At 40.1% G+C, this 18,264-nt stretch overlaps 1 protein-coding gene across 1 annotated transcript in view; it reads left to right on the top strand.

The window, feature by feature from the left end:
* Window positions 1–5,827: 5,827 nt before the first annotated feature.
* Window positions 5,828–18,264, top strand: part of LOC134601264 (cytokine receptor common subunit beta-like) — a 98,316-nt gene continuing 85,879 nt past the window's right edge. Inside the window, exon 1 of the mRNA XM_063445734.1 lies at window positions 5,828–5,918. The gene's annotated coding sequence lies outside the window, so the exon portion shown is untranslated. The remainder of the gene's footprint in view (window positions 5,919–18,264) is intronic.

The following is an 18,264-nucleotide window of genomic DNA, read 5'->3' on the forward strand; positions in this document are numbered from 1 at the left end:
CAAAGTTTTATATAAGGTTTCTCAGGGGTTCCTGTTCAGCAAGCACTGCAAGAATTGAACTTTGATTCAGGTGGACCTGTCAGTTGTATAATTTGAGCTGTTTATTGTAAGAAGGTGAAGTGTTTGTGTTATGCTGGTTGATAAAGTAAAAAAAAAAAAAACCTACAGTCAAGCTTACCCAGTTTACTAGCTCAATGTATGCATACATTTATTAGCGCGGGAGGCTTTTTGGTTATGGGCATTATACATAGGGCCTTTGTGCAGTCAAGAAAATTATTGTGAATTGAAAACTGAATTTTAAAATTTCGGGCAAAGTTCATTATTTGGAAAAACTAAAAATTGCAACTCGGTAGAAACCCCCCCAACAACAGAAACTAAGTTGCTGTGTTTATTGGTCAGTTTGTCGTTCTTATCATTTTGTATCAATCTACTCTCTAGTGGTGATAAAGAAAAACAGTGTTACTGGGTTTCTGTGATTTTCTAAATTTAGACTTTTGCATGTATGTTATGGTAACCAGCTAATGCACATGTGGTCACTAGACTCTCGCAGAATTCAACTTTAGGGTATTTTTACTTTCCCGTCCTGTAATGTGTCTTTAACATATTAAGTCTTTCCAAGAAGAGAATAATTAAAATATTAGACAGGATGGGGATCTATTTTTATTTTGTGCAACCTTGTCTTAGGATTTGGTATTCAAATTTGTTTTTTATTTCACTTTTTATGTCTCACTTGCCTGTACAAAGTTGAATAAACTTTAAATGGACACTATCTACCGATAAATCAAGGGATTCCCTCCACCTTTCTCTTCATTAGGGGATTTTGTTTCCTATTTTTTTTTTATTACAACTTGAGACACAGGTTGTATAGTCACATGTTGTTCAATTTTAGCTTGCATTTTTTTTTTACAATTTAGTTTTCAATTCCCACAATTCTCTGGTTAGTAAATAAACCTTTGGTAATGTTATTACTGTGGTGCTCTGTGATACTCATACACACCACCCATTTCTATAGAAAACATTAAATAAATCATAAATTATTAACAATTCTCATGAAAATTGAACATTTAAGGAAAAAAATACCAATTTTTAAAAATAGGATTGTATTAATTAAATGCCAAAATGCATTGACTTAAAAGTCACCATCACTGGGAGCAGAAGGACACTTTACAAAGGTTCATAAGCTGTTCCTAAGTCACCCTGTGCCCATGTAGGTGCAGGGTGTTTATAATGTGTTTTTATATTGTTATTTGTTTTGCGTACTTTCCTTTCCTGCTCATACTTGTTACCAACTAAGTGGATTTGGCTATGGAGACTGTATAGCGCCCTCTGTTGGTAGCAAAAGCTATATGCACTACCTGAATAGCAGAGCTTGTCAATTTGCATATCAGGTAGATTTGAATATTGATAATTCTGCAGGAAGTAGAATCCGACCAAGTCCCTCTGTCCAGTCCGCCTCCTAGCTGCTTACAGGGACCCTGTAATTCTCAGTCGCCAAAGCGTGACTGGGGTCTCTCTGGAGCTCTTCTTCCAGGCAGGTATCATCCCCTCTGCCTAATCCTCTGCAGTGCTCCTTCCAGGCATCAACACTTTAGCCTTTGGGGACTAGTCCTTAAGCATGTAGTGACAAACAATTAAAATACAAATACATAGAACATTGGAGAACAAGCAATTATAATTACTACCTTAGCTATATAACGCAAGTAACTTTTTAAACACACACAAAAACAATAATATATACATTTGAGCAGTTCAGAGGTTTTGCTAAGATGTATTTAAACTAGGAGGGGGGCAAAAGGGTGATAAAACATCAATCCAATTGTCCCCCAAAACAAGGACAGAAGGTGCCTGTAGCAAGTGTGTTAAAAAATGATAAGCTTAGAGTCATGTCTACAAATGCTCGCAGTTTAGGGAATAAGATCCATGAACTTGTGGCAATAATGGCAACTGATAGTGTAGATTTAGTCGCTGTTACTGAGACATGGTATAATGAAAAAAATGACTGGGACATAGCAATACCAGGGTACTCTTTATATAGAAAAGACAGGGAAGGCAAGAAAGGGGGAGGGGTGGCCCTGTATGTGAAGGATAGCATAAAATCTAGCCTAATAAAGGTTAGTGAGACGAACATAGAGTCCATTTGGGTTACGTTAGAATGTGGTAATCACACAGTAGTTCGTGTAGGTGTGATTTATAGGCCCCCAGGACAAATTGAAGAGTTAGATAATCTACTAGTTGAAGAAATGGCTAAAATGACAATGAAGGGGGAAGTTATCACCATGGGTGACTTTAATCTTCCTGATGTGAATTGGAAAACAAAAATAGCTACTTGTGCCAGAAGCACACAAATTCTAAACTCCCTACTGGGATTGTCTCTAAAACAAGTCGTTGAGGAGCCAACTCGTAAAGAGGCCATACTAGATTTAGTGTTAACAAATGGAGATTTGGTATCAGATATTACTGTAGGTGAAAGTTTAGGATCCAGTGATCATCAGTCAGTGTGGTTTAATATAAGAACAGTGACTGAGTCACACCACACAAAAACAAAAGTTTTAGACTTTAGAAAAACAGACTTTTCTAAAAATTAGAATATGTGTAAAGGAGTCATTAGCAGACTGGAGCAACTTAAATGGAGTCCAAAATAAATGGGATTATTTAAAAGCTGCACTACTGAAGGCAACAGAAAATTGCATTAGGCTTGTCAGTAAAAGCAAAAAATTCAAGAAACCACTGTGGTACTCCGCAGATGTGGCCAAAATAGTAAAAAACAAAAAGTTAGCATTTAGTAATTATAAAAAAAACCAGAGTGAGGAAGACAGAATGACCTATAAGATTAGGCAGAAAGAGGCTAAGCAAGTTATAAGAGCTTCCAAATCACACACAGAAGAGAAAATAGCACAGTCAGTAAAAAAGGGGGACAAAACTTTTTTTAGATACATAAATGAGAAAAGAAAAGTAAAACAAGGATTAGTTAGATTAAAAACAAAAGGTATGTAGATGAGGATAAAGGTCTAGCTGACTGCCTCAATGAATATTTTTGTTCGGTATTTACAGCTGAAAATGAAGGAAAGGGACCTCTGTTAAAAAAAAGGATAAATGAGTCATTTATTACACGTGAGTTTACAGAGGAAGAGGTTCTATTTCAACTGTCAAAAGTAAAGACAAATAAGTCAATGGGACCTGATGGAATACACCCAAAGCTATTAAAAGAGCTTAGTGGTGTACTAGCAAAACCATTAACAGATTTATTTAACCAATCATTGTTAACAGGAGTAGTCCCAGAAGATTGGAAGTTAGCGAATGTTGTGCCCATTCACAAGAAAGGTTATAGGGAGGAGTCGGGCAACTATAGGCCAGTAAGCCTTACTTCAGTAGTGGGGAAAGTGATGGAAACCATGTTAAAGGATAGGATTGTTGAACATCTAAAAACACATGGATTTCAAGATCAGAGACAACATGGGTTTACTTCAGGGAGATCATGCCAAACTAATCTTATTGATTTTTTTGATTGGGTAACTAAAATTATAGATCAGGGTGGTGCAGTAGACATTGCTTACCTAGATTTCAGTAAGGCTTTTGACACTGTTGCACATAGAAGGCTTATCAATAAACTGCAATCTTTGAGTTTGGATTCCAATATTGTTGAATGGGTAAGGCAGTGGCTGAGTGACAGGCAACAGAGGGTTGTAGTCAATGGAGTATATTCGAAGCTTGGGCTTGTCACCAGTGGGGTACCTCAGGGATCTGTACTTGGACCCATTCTCTTTAATATTTTTATTAGTGATATTGCAGAAGGTCTTGATGGTAAGGTGTGTCTTTTTGCGGATGATACTAAGATATGTAACAGGGTTGATGTTCCAGGAGGGATAAGCCAAATGGCAAATGATTTAGGTAAACTAGAAAAATGGTCAGAGTTGTGGCAACTGACATTTAATGTGGATAAGTGCAAGATAATGCATCTTGGACGTAAAAACCCAAGGGCAGAGTACAGAATATTTGATAGAGTCCTAACCTCAACATCTGAGGAAAGGGATTTAGGGGTGATTATTTCTGAGGACTTAAAGGTAGGCAGACAATGTAATAGAGCAGCAGGAAATGCTAGCAGAATGCTTGGTTGTATAGGGAGAGGTATTAGCAGTAGAAAGAGGGAAGTGCTCATGCCATTGTACAGAACACTGGTGAGACCTCACTTGGAGTATTGTACACAGTACTGGAGACCATATCTTCAGAAGGATATTGATACCTTAGAGAGAGTTCAAAGAAGGGCTACTAAACTGGTTCATGGATTGCAGGATAAAACTTACCAGGAAAGGTTAAAGGATCTTAACATGTATAGCTTGGTGGAAAGACGAGACAGGGGGGATATGATAGAAACATTTAAATACATAAAGGGAATCAACACAGTAAAAGAGGAGACTATATTTAAAAGAAGAAAAACTACCACAACCAGAGGACATAGTCTAAAATTAGAAGGACAAAGGTTTAAAAATAATATCAGGAAGTATTACTTTACTGAGAGGGTAGTGGATGCATGGAATAGCCTTCCAGCTGAAGTGGTAGAGGTTAACACAGTAAAGGAGTTTAAGCATGCGTGGGATAGGCATAAGGCTATCCTAACTATAAAATAATGCCAGGGACTAATGAAAGTATTTAGAAAACTGGGCAGACTAGATGGGCCGAATGCTTCTTATCTGCCGTCACATTCTATGTTTCTATGTTTCTATTTAACTACTTATTGCATTGCCTGCATTTGCATACCAGCATAATGCAAATATACACTTCTTGTCAGTCAGCAGAGGGTGCTGCAGAGTTATTAAAGTAACAATGTATCGTTTGTACATTGATTGCTGCTGTCACATGCCTCTTTCATGGTCTCCTCGGACTAGGTCCATAGTTTGTGAGAAAGAAGACAGCTTTTAAGCTTCCTACATTAGGAAGTCTTGTATTTGGATAGCCACAGAAAGTATGGGCGAGGTTAGAAGGGAAGGACTTGCAAGGGCTGTAGATCAGATCTCTGCAGTTTTGTCAGCTGTTTTTATATAAACCCCAATTTTAAAAATGCATGTTTTCATTTGGTGTATATTGATGGCATAGTTATTGGGTTTTTTTTTTTTTTTTTTTTATTTGGACAGAGTCCCCTTAATGATCGCAGGATTTTCCCATTCAAGTGTTGAATAAAGCCACATTTGGGGTTAGATATTAAAAGGGGCAAAGTCTCCAATGCAATGTGCCTGCTGGTTTTAGTGGTTTCCATGGCAACTGCCAAATTTCTGATGCTTTTTATGCATAACCTCTTACAGGGTTATTCACTATATTTAATCCCAAAGTAGCAAAACTGGATGCATAGCTGAAAGAGAACTTTTCCAATTTGGCTATTTTGCACTTAAATTTTAAAGTCACTTTGAATTCTCGCTTTAGTGAATACGTCTGTTAGTGTTTATCTGTTCTGATAGCCTTGACCAATAACTCGGGGTTTATTTTTGAGTCTACATTAAGTTGCATAGAATGGAGAATCTAAATGCATTCAAAAAAAAGAAACGGTAGGTGGGATAGAAAATGCAATAATAACAATAAATAGAAGCCTGCTATATCTCCCCGGGTGATGCAACCATTTCTACTCTTTTGTGAACATCAGAATAGAATAATGCTCACACCCCGTGTGAAATGTTTTGTGCTTTTTACTATGACTCACTACACGTCTCTGGTATTATTCTTTGAATTGTGGTTCCTAGGAAACATTTCTAAATCGAGGGTAGATGTTTAGCAGGAAGCTGGGAGTTTGCTTCATACACTCACGCCAACTCTCGGATAAAAAGGAAGTTAACAGAGAGATACCCACAGAGTTTCTGTGTCTTTGAGTCACTTCTACGGAAATGAAAAGAGCAACTTCACGATGGAAATCTGACAAAAGTACAAAAGAGGTACAAAATTGCATTTTCTAACTAGTTTAATGTATGATTTTACATATTTTCACACTGTACATGAAGATTAACTTGGTTTATAAAAAAAAGCTGTATATGTAGCTAAATGTTGTGGGACATGGAGTAGATTATTGTAGTGTTGTGCAAAGAAAGTTAATGTTTTTTTGTTCTGTTTTGTTTTTCTTTGAATACTGTTTCACTGCTTATTGTTGCCTAATCTTGAGAAGTGTTGTATTCCCTTTTGCTTAGAAAGAGTGCATGGTTTAAAAATAGGATTAGTAAATAAGAGCAGTTTTCCTTAAATGGTTAACTAGCATATTTCCATAATAAGTAAAGTACATTTTGTTCTGCTTTTACATTCATGGAATTTGAGTAGAGATCGTGCCAAAATTCACCGATATATTATTTGGCAGGTGGAGTCCTTTGCTCTGGTTAGGGGAGTTTCTGTGTGAGCCCACCCGTTTTAATTGGCAGAGCTTTTTCTATACATAGCATGAACTCAAAAATGTTCTTCATGAATGCAAGGTTTAGCTTTTTTATTTTTTTATATACAGCTATAACTTTCATGCTGACTATGATTCTGTGTTCTTAGTTATAGATGTGGCCAAAAGCAGTTACTGTACAGATTTTCTAATGCAAACTCATGACAGTACCCTTTAACAAGGAAACTAATTACAATTCACTTATTCTGTATGTAGAAATACTTAGAATATTATGTGCACTACAAGGGAAATTGATTCAAATTGCAAATGTGTGACATAGATTTCCCTGGTAACTGTGGCATTAATAACTACCAAGTGTCATAAATCTAGTGATAAAGTCCTGAATTGCACCTCTGTTCTAGTTTTTTTTTTTGGGGGGGGGATGTTCCCAGAATCAAGAAAAACTCCATAAAGTGTGTACTTTTCAAAAGCATTTCTGCCCCTACATGGAAGGGCTGACAAGGGGTGGTTGGGTAGCACTTGATCCTGAATCACAAGCATACTGGTGTTATGGACTGCGGACACATGCCATTCTTGCACTGGGATGTCTTTTAGCATAGTATTACAGTAGTGAGGCAGTAGGAATTTGCAGGGCCTTTGCTAGTCCCGCACAGTGACTGGCTTACTGGATATCACTTGGTGTACTGCAGTAACTGTGGCTCATATTGTGACAACCTATCAGCTTGTTTGCTTGGAGACAAACACAACTATAATATAATGAAACCCCTTGAAAACATGACCTTCCCAGGTGCCTGAGAGTGATCCAGAGACCTGTGATTTCTATTAGGGCATGGGTGCCTTTATTTATAGAGGAAGGTGATAAAGTCAGAAAGGAGCAGACAGGAGAAGGAGTCAGGTGGTCCAATGGCCCGGGCTGGCAGCAAAGTGCACAGTCAAAAGTCAAGCAAAAGGTCAGAAGCCAGGAAATTCACAAATTGGAAGAAGGATGCCAGAGGTCAAAGATCGGAGACAAGAAGCATGGTCAGGACCAGAGCCAAGGGTTAAAAGCTGAGACGTTTACTGGAAATCCAGAACCAGGAAACCAGAAACAAGAATCAGAAACCAGGAACACGGTTGAGGAACCAGGATCACTGGTCAGGAACCAGAAACAAAAGTCAGGAACAAGGATCCAGAAGTAGGACCAGGAGACTGTGGCAAGAACCAGAGAAAACCAAGCACCAACCAAGTGCAGTGCTTGGCTATTTATAGGGAGAGCTGATCATGTGACCTGCCCCCACATATCGGCAGGCGCAGCATCCAGTGGCCATAAAGGAGGAAGTGAGACCTGATGCCATCATGATTGTGCTGAACCATCTCCCACCTGCTCCTCAAGCTCCTTCCTCAAGCTCCACCTGCTCCTCAAGCTCCTTCCTGGCCAGCTCCACATGCCACACAAGAGTCTACAAGATTGCCAACATCTTATCTGGGCAGCTCCCTCCCGGATCCTGGTGCTGACAGAGGATGCCAGATCTTGACCTCAGGGAGCCCCACTGAAGTGTCAGCACTCAAGACCTTCTCCCAAGACACTGCTGGGGCAGTGGAGCAGATAAGTAAAAGCAGGCACCATGACATACTGTGGTGGAATCTTAGTAAAAATAAATTTACTAGGACAAGATTGCCATGTGGCATATGTGTAAATGTTGGTGTATCAGTTAGTCAGTTATACGTAGCTAAGATACAATCAACACTGTATTGAGCAAGTGCAGGAATGCAGAAACTGAAAACACTTCCCCTCCTCCATTGTTCTGGGTGAGCCATGTGGTCTAACAGGTAAGGGAAGTTAGGCTTTGTTCAGCTGATTGTGTAAAGAATATATGTGGGTAGAGTTAACTATAGGAGGAGCTATATGTCTATATTATGCATGTACATAGTCAGTTCTGGGCTCAGATCTTGTTGTAGACATTAGTCCCTCTGAGACCCGGTCGGTGAATCGAATAAAGAATCTCTTCCTTCCTGAAGAAACCTGTGTCCACTTCTCTGTGCTTGGCTTCTGTCAGTTTCTCCGGTATCATTTGGTGTATTGGGCCGGGAAGCTCATCGTTCAACGGTAGCTGAGAAGCAGAGGCGTGAGACGGTCTATCTTTGCCCACGTTCTCTACGGCTGCACCCCTGAACTTCTGCGTGGACCTCCTTTCATCTCGGCGCCACTGGTCTGTTGTCCAGGAGATCATCGGCCTCTACGTAGTAAGTGCTGGGGTGCCCCCGTCGATGAGTGTGAACCCAGGTTCAGGAACGAGGAGGTAAGACGACTACTGTTTTAGACGGTGGACCTACTAGGGGTATTGGATACCGATTGTGCGGTAGGCCCCTAAGGGGTTATTTGTGTATGGAATCTGCCCCCTCCAGTGGAGGGAAGGAGCGAAGGCGCACCGCTCAATTAAACGCCCTTTAGTAAGCCCGTTTAATTTTGGTTTGGAGTCAGGCGTAGTTCTGGTGTAAATAGCCCTAGCCGGACACCGGTGTCTTGTCTAGACTAGCGTTCTAGGGTGTATATTACGTTCGCTAGGTCGGAGGGACCGGGAGACTAAGCGGCGTCTGTGTAAATTCGGTCCGCTAGATCTCAACCTATCTTGGCTAAGTGGGAAGGCGTGTAAATTTGGAACCCACTAGATTTTTGATAGAGTATATAGACTAAGAGGGTTCTGTGTAAATTCCGCCCTCTAGTTCGCTATATGTGGTGTTTGGGCAGCGTGGCTAACCAAAACGGATGCAAATTGTTTTAGGTAGTCCATCAAGGTACTGGCCAATAGATTAGTTGGGAATTGTAAATGTGTTAAAGATTGTTGTAGTAGAGTGTATATCTTGCCAGATAGCGTGAAGTCTGCCGTCTAGCGAGAGTGTGAATAGTGTGTAACTGTATTATAGCGCACGGTACCATAACCATGTATAATAACTACTGATATTGTAAATAACTACTAATAACTGTCGTCTATGCTGTATGTTTAACACCATAACCACTACTAATTGAACTGTGACTTTAAATTGTACTCTAACCAATGCTAACCGTACTATAACTACTGTTTGTAAAGACGATGTTACTGGGGTGTGTTATAGACGGGTAATTCAGATATAGGGAATTATAGCATGGGTGACTGTATAGTTTCACCAAAGGGCACAGTATTAGTTACTTAGTGACTGGTGTAACAGCTGTGTGTGTACGGGAATTCCCTGTATGTTTTGTTGTATGAGTTTGACCTAGTAACTGTGCCACATGGTGCTGTTGCCAGGGAAACGAGTGTGACTGTTGGAGGTGTGTTTGTTGTGTTTCTTTGAATTAGACGCTCCGTTGCTAAGTATGGATGCGCCAGAATTCAAAAATTAATAATCCCTTAGAATGTATGCTAAATAACTTTAAAAAGAGATATCATGTGTGTGATTTTGGGGTTAAATTGGCTCAGAATCACCTGACTTATGTAGTAGAGAATGGCCTCTGTGGTAATCTGTCTTGATTTAAATCTAGTGCAGCGTGTACATGTGTATCTATTACGTTTGAATTCTATGACCAGTTTCCATATTTTGACTGTTTAAAACAGTTTGTGTTACTAGATGGTTACCAAAAACTGGTTTGTCCATCCCCAATGGAATCTGACCCATCTGACCATCCCTCAACTAAATTCTTTAGCAAGAACTGGTGCAGCTGGTATGTCCACCTGTGCTCTCTGTGCCTACCTACCCCCCCCCCCCCCCCCAACTGGTTCTTGTACCCTGAGGCCATTTTTGGTGGAAGGGTATTGTAGTGTTTTTTTATTATTATTGTTCACTTTTATTATTAGCAGTCAAAATTGTGAGGAGAATTCTTAATAACAGTAACTCTTATCCACTGAATCAGATAATTCTCAGCAATTACACAATACCATAACCACTGATAATACCATAACCACTGATAATACCATAACCACTGACAATACCATAACCACGGAAAACACCATAACACTGATAATACCATAACCACTGAAAACACCATAACCACTGACAATACCATAATCACTGACAACACCATAACCACTGACAATACCATAATCACTGAAAACACCATAACCACTGACATAACACTATAATTACTGAGCCTTGTGTGCCTTTAGTAACAGTAAATTAGTTTTGAAATACAACTGGATGAAATGGTCAATGGTATAGGACGCTGGAATACACTTTTACCATTTTTGGTTACTGGTCAGGCTCCTCCTAGCCCTGTCCGAAACATTTTGTTAACCAAGTTACTGACCAGTAAAATTAATTTATCCATTTCCACCTACCTCACCACTCCCCGACCGGAACCTATGACTAAACAACCCTATCTAAGTTCCACCCTAACCTGACAAATGACCGGTGCCCTCCAACTTTGACATTTACAAATGCCACTGCAGCTTACCCCTGGTCCCCCACACATTGATATTAATGGTCAATTACAGTTGGCAGACCCTGTATTTGTTTATGTCCCGTTCACCATGACTGATCTGTTTAATTGGAAGACCCATAATTCCTTTATGAAAGCCGACGAGTTACCTAGTGCTTTCTATGAGAGATTGCTGGAGTCATATAGATTATATACTCCTTTTAATCCAGAGGCCCCTGAGAACTCTCGAATGAACAACTCAGCATTTGTCAGCCAGACCCAAGGTGATATCAAAAGAAAATTGCTAAAGTTAAAGGGATTTGTAGGAATGTCCATATCACAGTTAATGGAAATTGCAAGTCAGGTGTATATGAACAGGGAGATTGAAACAAAGCAGGAGGAAGAACGTAAAATGAGGATGAAGGCAGATATGCTAGCTGTAGCTATCATAAGTGTAGAGAGACAGGGAAGGGAGGTGAATAGAGGAGTTGAGAATAGGCTGAGTAAGGGAGGAAGTAGGAATCACTGTGCGTATTGTAGAGAGGAAGGATATTGGAAAAGTGACTGCCCACAGAGGGAATATAAAGCAAGTTATAGATAAGACAAGAGAGAAGGTTACGAGATGGTTACAGAGGTGGCTATAGAGAAAGTCTTGGAGGGAATGACAGTAGTAACAGAGGAGGTGTTCAGGGAAGTAGATACTATTCCCCTACCCAGAGATTAAGGGATAGAGAAGATAGAGATTTTGTCGGTCTGGCTGACACTGTCATGGAAGACTATTGATACCGACTGGGCTCCATCCCCCTTTAGCCGAGTGCAGCCTATGGTCAATGTATCAATAGAGGGAAAGAGGAGCTCTTTCATGATTGACACTGGTGCTGAGTACTCTGTGGTAACTAACCTAGTTGCTCCTCCTTCAGGAAGACTATAATTATGATAGGAGCTACTGGGAAAAGCGCTGCTAGACCAATTCTCAGGAGTCATACTTGTATTCTAGGAGGCCATTTTGTTAAGCACCAGTTCCTATATATGCTGGAGTGTCCAGTTCAGCTTCTAGGACGAGATCTATTATCAAAGCTTCAAGCCCAGATAACTTTTAAACCCAACGGATCAACGTCTCTGAAGTTTAATAGATCACCAGGCATAATATCAGTATCGGTGCAAAGGGAAGAAGAATGGCACTTCTACTCTATAATAACAAATACAGACCCTAAGAGTGATGAATCCTTATTTGACATTTCAAGAATATGGACAGAGAATAATCCTCCAGGACTTGCTCGCAATATTCCACCAATACACATTGAATTAAAGCTTGGGGCGTATCCTGTTAGCCTTAGTTAGTACCATATATTATAGAGGGCTAAGGAAAATATACAAACCTATGTGGATAAGTGTGTAAAGTATGACATCCTAAAATTCTGTACCTCCCCTTGGGACACTCCATTATTACCTGTTCAGAAGCCGGGATCAGATGAGTATCATCCTGTACAAGATCTAAACGCAATTAACAATGCAGTAGTCAATATACACCCAGTGGTACCCATCCCCTATAATCTGCTTGCTTTAATACAAGGTGGGGCAACCTACTATACCTTCCTAGACCTCAAAGATGCTTTCTTTTGTTTCTGGGGTACTGCTGAAAAATTATGTATGGGCATCCACCTTCCATACTTGGTAACTTAAGGGGGGATTTGAGTCAGTTGGGAGAAGGAATTACCCGGCAGCAGGTTGTAGAGTTGGGTAAAACTATGGAGGAGGTACAGAAATGGGTACAAGATAGATTACCTGTGAATATTTATCCACCTGTTCATTCTTACTATCCAGGGGATCAAGTGTGGATAAAAGAATGGAACACTGTTCCATTAGGTTCCAAGTGGAGAGGTCCCTATGTTGTTCTTTTATCTACCCCAACAGTTGTAAAGGTTGTAGAAGTGACTCAGTGGATTCATCACTCTAGGGTAAAAAAAACTGCGGCAGATCCCTGACAAGCTACCAGATCCAGAGAATCCCTGCAAAATCCGGTTAAAGCGCACGACTCAGTCGGAGTGATGAGGAGATATTGGGATTACAATTGTATTTAAAGAGATTAGTACGTGAGTGTTTTGACGGCCATAATAAAGCCTGACCACTCACCCACGTGTCATAGCCAGCGTGTCTCGAAGGGACATCTGTGAAGAAGAGCAGAACTCCATTCCTTACAACCTGGAAGCTGAGGTGCCATCGCACGGACGAAGACTGAGGATGAAGACGTCGAAATAAGTGTTTTTGATAATATGTTTTTTTGTGTCTTTTTATATTCAGGAAGGTAGAGGTACCGACACTCCTAGCTGTGAGGTTTGCATTAAGACTACTATAACAGGTAATCATATTTCCCAGACCCTAATTTGGCATTCACAATATGAGTGTAAGGGATATGTGTCTAGGTGTAGATACCTAGGTATAGAATATAGTGTATGCCATTTAGGAGTAGGAGAACCTAAGTGCTTCAATCCGGAGTATCAACCCCGTACAATTTGGTTGACCCTCAGGAATGGAGATCCACAGGGGACCCTAATAAATAAAACTGTATTAGAAACCGTACATTCTTCGGGTGTTCTGCTATTTGATGCATGTAAGGCGATATCAAGTGGTAGAAAGCCGTGGAATGTATGCGGGGATCTTAAGTGGGAGAGAACGTATGGGTCTAACGATAAGTATATTTGTCCCAGTAGTAAAAATAAGTACGTAAGTCCAAAATGCCCAGATAGGGATTATAATTATTGTCCATATTGGTCTTGTGTGGGGTGGGCAACTTGGGGACAGACAGCAGATAAGGATATGATTGTAACTAAGTTGCCTACCAAACCGTATTGTAAGTCTATGGAATGTAACCCAGTCCATATACTCATAAATAATCCTGAACAATTTTTAGATAGGTTCGGTAACTTATTTGGGTTCCAAATATATGGGACGGGTTTAGATCCTGGGACAATATTATTTATAGGGATAGAGACCGATACCATAGCATCCCAAACTCATCAGGTTTTCCATTCTTTTTATGAAGAGATGAGTGTGGAAAATAAGATCCCCCATAATGCGAAAAACGTATTTATAGATCTAGCCGAAAACATTGATGGTAGTCTTAATGTAACCAACTGCTATGTGTGTGGAGGTACTAACATGGGAGACCAATGGCCATGGGAAGCAAAGGAGGTAATGTATTCCAGTTCTGAGACAGTTGAACAGTTAATATCTTCTCAAGCCGATTATCAAATGAGTGTTAGAGGTAAATCTGAGTGGCGATTAAAGACCTCCATTATAGGTTATGTTTGCATAGCAAGAAAAGGAATAATGTTTAACACATCTGTAGGAGAACTAACTTGTCTAGGGCAAAAAGCTTATAATGATAGTACAAAAGATACAACTTGGTGGTCAGCTTCAAATGTCTCAGAACCACCTAATCCGTTTGCAATTTATACCAATTTAAAGGATGTGTGGTTTGACCTATCTGCTACATCTAGTTGGAAAGCCCCAGCAAATTTGTACTGGATCTGTGGTAAGAAAGCCTATTCGGAGTTACCACAGGACTGGGAAGGGGCATGTGTATTAGGTATGCTCAAACCATCCTTCTTCTTGTTGCCAATTGAAACAGGAGAGACCTTGAGAGTTAAAGTTTATGATGTGAATCATAAAAAGAAGCTAGCATCCTTGAATGTAGGTAGCTGGGAAGATAATGAGTGGCACTGGCTACCTTAGCGCGCTTCATTGCCAATAGGAGGGATGTAATATGTGAGGGAACTGGTTAACAGCCAAACTGTATGCCCATGAAGTGTTATTGTATTCTAATACAGGGATTCAAGCCTCATTCTACCATTAGGCAATTATGGATTCCTCTGTAAAGCACATAGCCTTCTTACCAGGTAAACCAGTTGGGCTGTTGATAAAGTCCTCCATTCACTTCCAGTGCAAATAGAAGGAGGTGTATGTGGAAAGTTCAATCTCAGCAACTGTTGTCTGCACATAGATGATGAAGGGCAGGCAGTGGCTGATCTCACAAGCCACATGGCTAAACTGACGCATGTATCGACTTAAGCCTGGAACGGGTACAATTATAGTAGTTGGTTTGGAAGTAGGTACGAGCAGCTTGGAGGGATCAAGACATTGGTAGGAGGAGTCATGTTAATGATGCTAAGCTGCTTACGAGGTCTGTTCTGATTCATGGCAACCTGAGGTGTAAGCAAACTATGGTTAAGTGATGCATCTGGAATTGTGAAATATCAGAAACATCAAAGGGGGGAATGTGGTGGAATCTTAGTAAAAATAAATTTACTAGGACAAGATTGCCATGTGGCATATGTGTAAATGTTGGTGTATCAGTTAGTCAGTTACACGTAGCTAAGATACAATCAACACTGTATTGAGCAAGTGCAGGAATGCAGAAACTGAAAACACTTCCCCTCCTCCATTGTTCTGGGTGAGCCATGTGGTCTAACAGGTAAGGGAAGTTAGGCTTTGTTCAGCTGATTGTGTAAAGAGTATATGTGGGTAGAGTTAACTATAGGAGGAGCTATATGTCTATATTATGCATTTACACAGTCAGTTCTGGGCTCAGATCTTGTTGTATTTTGGTGACATTAGTCCCTCTGAGCCCCGGTCGGTGAATCGAATAAAGAATCTCTTCCTTCCTGAAGAAACCTGTGTCCACTTCTCTGTGCTTGGCTTCCGTCAGTTTCTCCGGTATCAATACTGCTTGTCACAAGGTAATGCAAGTCATGCACAAATCACCGTGAAAGCTCCATCATGCAGAACAGGTCATTCTGATTAAGGTTACACCTATATATGGCAGCATACCTTACAACTTCAGCAGCCTCTATATGTCAAATGCACCACATGTGTGAGTAGGACATCTGTTTAAGATTTGCGAGTTTTGTGCACACTAAAAGTCAATTTTTTTCATACTTGCCCAATAGTGAGACCCGACACGCAGAGTGGACCCTGAAAAAAAGAATGTCTAACACATACTGGTCCACAGAGTGGCCGGACTTTATGTAATCAAATAATGAATAGTAAAGAACAAGTCAGATACAGGGAACCAGAAATCAAGCATAGCAAGAGACAATAGTTGAGTAAAGGATTACAAAAAAGAGAATATTCAATAATAACCGAGATCAAAATCAGGTAGACACTACTAAATATATAACATTCTATTAAAAAAGGTGAAGAAGCCCAGCAGGACATACAAACCAACCTTAACCAGCTATTTTTAGTGTGGCCACACCCCTAAAAAATGTGGGACCACCAAGGTGTGCTCTAGGAGCCAGAAAGTAAGGTACACTGACATCTCCCCCAGTAAGCGTCATTGACACCTCCCTGACATGTTTCTGCCCACTCCCATCCCAGCTGTGTTATTGCTAATGTTAGCAAGAATGCATTCACAGGGGCCTATTTACTAAAGTATTGTGGAAAATTGACCAGGAAATCACAATTTTTAGGCCAAAATATCTAAGCTTGAGGATTTATTTGTAATTTTCTACGTTAGTCTTAGCTTTTTAATTCCATTGTCAAATATTTACAATTCCTCATTTAGTTTATTAAAAAGGCAAAATAGTTTATTACAAATGGTATGTATTTTTTTATTTCTGTAATTTGTCAAAACATACTGTATGTAATAACCTAGAATGGTATAACTGTGTGCATGTTTTCTTCATAACTGTCTACTGCTTGCTGTACAGCCACAAGATATCATTTGTACAGATTTTCACAACGCAGTTAGAGATAATAATTTTAAACGCAAGTCATTTCTAGAGAAAACATGTGACCTCAAATAAAAGTCTGATTTATTTCTTAAGTCACATAGTTTCACAATCAAATGTCTCAACTTCTTTAAAAGTACTTAGTCATACAGATCATTTTATTTATCCATTGTACGTCATGCATAGATAGAACACACGTAGATCTCCTATATAGTAATAATCTGGTTCCAGTCCTGCTCCTTATCTGGGATCGTCATTGAGTTCTCCCAAAAGTGAGTACCATATATACTCGAGTATAAGCCGACCCGAATATAAGCTGAGGCCCCTAATTTTACCCCAAAAAACTGGGAAAACTTATTGACTCGAGTATAAGACTAGGGTGGGTAATGCAGCAGCTACTGGTAAATTTCTAAATAAAATTAGATCCTAAAAAAAATATATTAATTTAATTTTTATTTACAGTGTGTGTATATAATGAATGCAGTGTGTGTGTGTGAATGCAGTGTGTGTGTATGAATGCAGTGTGTGTGTATATAAATGCAGTGCGTGTATGAGTGCAGTGTGTGTATGAGTGCAGTGTGTGTGTGCATGAGTGCAGTGTGTATGAGTGCAGTGTGTGTATGAGTGCAGTGTGTGTATGAGTGCAGTGTGTGTATGAGTGCAGTGTGTATGTATGAGTGCAGTGTGTGTGTATGAGTGCAGTGTGTATATGAGTGCAGTGTGTGTGTGTGAATGCAGTGTGTATGTGTATGAGTGCAGTGTGTGTGTGTGTGAGTGCAGTGTGTGTATGAATGCAGTGTGTGTGTATGAGTGCAGTGTGTATATGAGTGCAGTGTGTGTGAATGCAGTGTGTGTGTGTGTAAATGCAGTGTGTGTATGAATTCAGTGTGTGTGTGTGTATGAGTGCAGTGTGTTTATGAGTACAGTGTTTATATGAGTGCAGTGTGTGTGTGAATGCAGTGTGTGTGTGTGTGAGTGCAGTGTGTTTATATGAGTGCAGTGTGTTTATATGAGTGCAGTGTGTGTGTGTGAATGCAGTGTGTGTGTGTGTATGAGTGCAGTGTGTGTGTGATGCAGAGCCTTGGTGGGGGGTGGGCATTTTTATTATTATTATTTAATTATAATAATTGTCATTTTTTTTGTTATATTAATTTTTTTCATTATTATTTTTTATTTTTTAATATTATTATTTTAATATTTTATTTTATTATTATTATTTATTTTTTTCGTCCCCTCTCCCTGCTTGATACATGGCAGGGAGGGGGGCTCTCCTTCGCTGGTGGTCCAGTGGCATTGGCAGTTCAGGGGGGGAGGGGGGCTGTCAGAGAGCACTTAACTCTCCTGCAGCTCCTGTCAGCTCCCTTCTCCTCCGTGCCGGTCCGTGCAGCTCCTCTGTCAGCTCATACTGTAAGTCTTGCGAGAGCCGCACTATGACCCCGCGGCTCTCGCGAGACTTACACTAGGAGCTGACAGAGCTGCTGAACGGACCGGCGCGGAGGAGAAGGGAGCTGACAGGAGCTGCAGGAGAGGTAAGCGCTCGCTGCCAGCCCCCTGTCTGTATTATGGCAATGTAAATTGCCATAATACAGACACTGACTCGAGTATAAGCCGAGTTGGGTTTTTTCAGCACCAAAAATGTGCTGAAAAACTCGACTTATACTCGAGTATATACGGTATTATGAGATATTGGATATCATGCCATGTGAAGTAAAGGCATACATGGGATTTTATATATGAACATGCATGGTGCTGAGTAAGAATGCTCAATTATTAAAACATGCAAAAGTTTACATAATCTA

This window comes from Pelobates fuscus, chromosome 3 (assembly GCF_036172605.1).
Source record: "Pelobates fuscus isolate aPelFus1 chromosome 3, aPelFus1.pri, whole genome shotgun sequence".
NCBI lineage: Eukaryota > Metazoa > Chordata > Amphibia > Anura > Pelobatidae > Pelobates > Pelobates fuscus.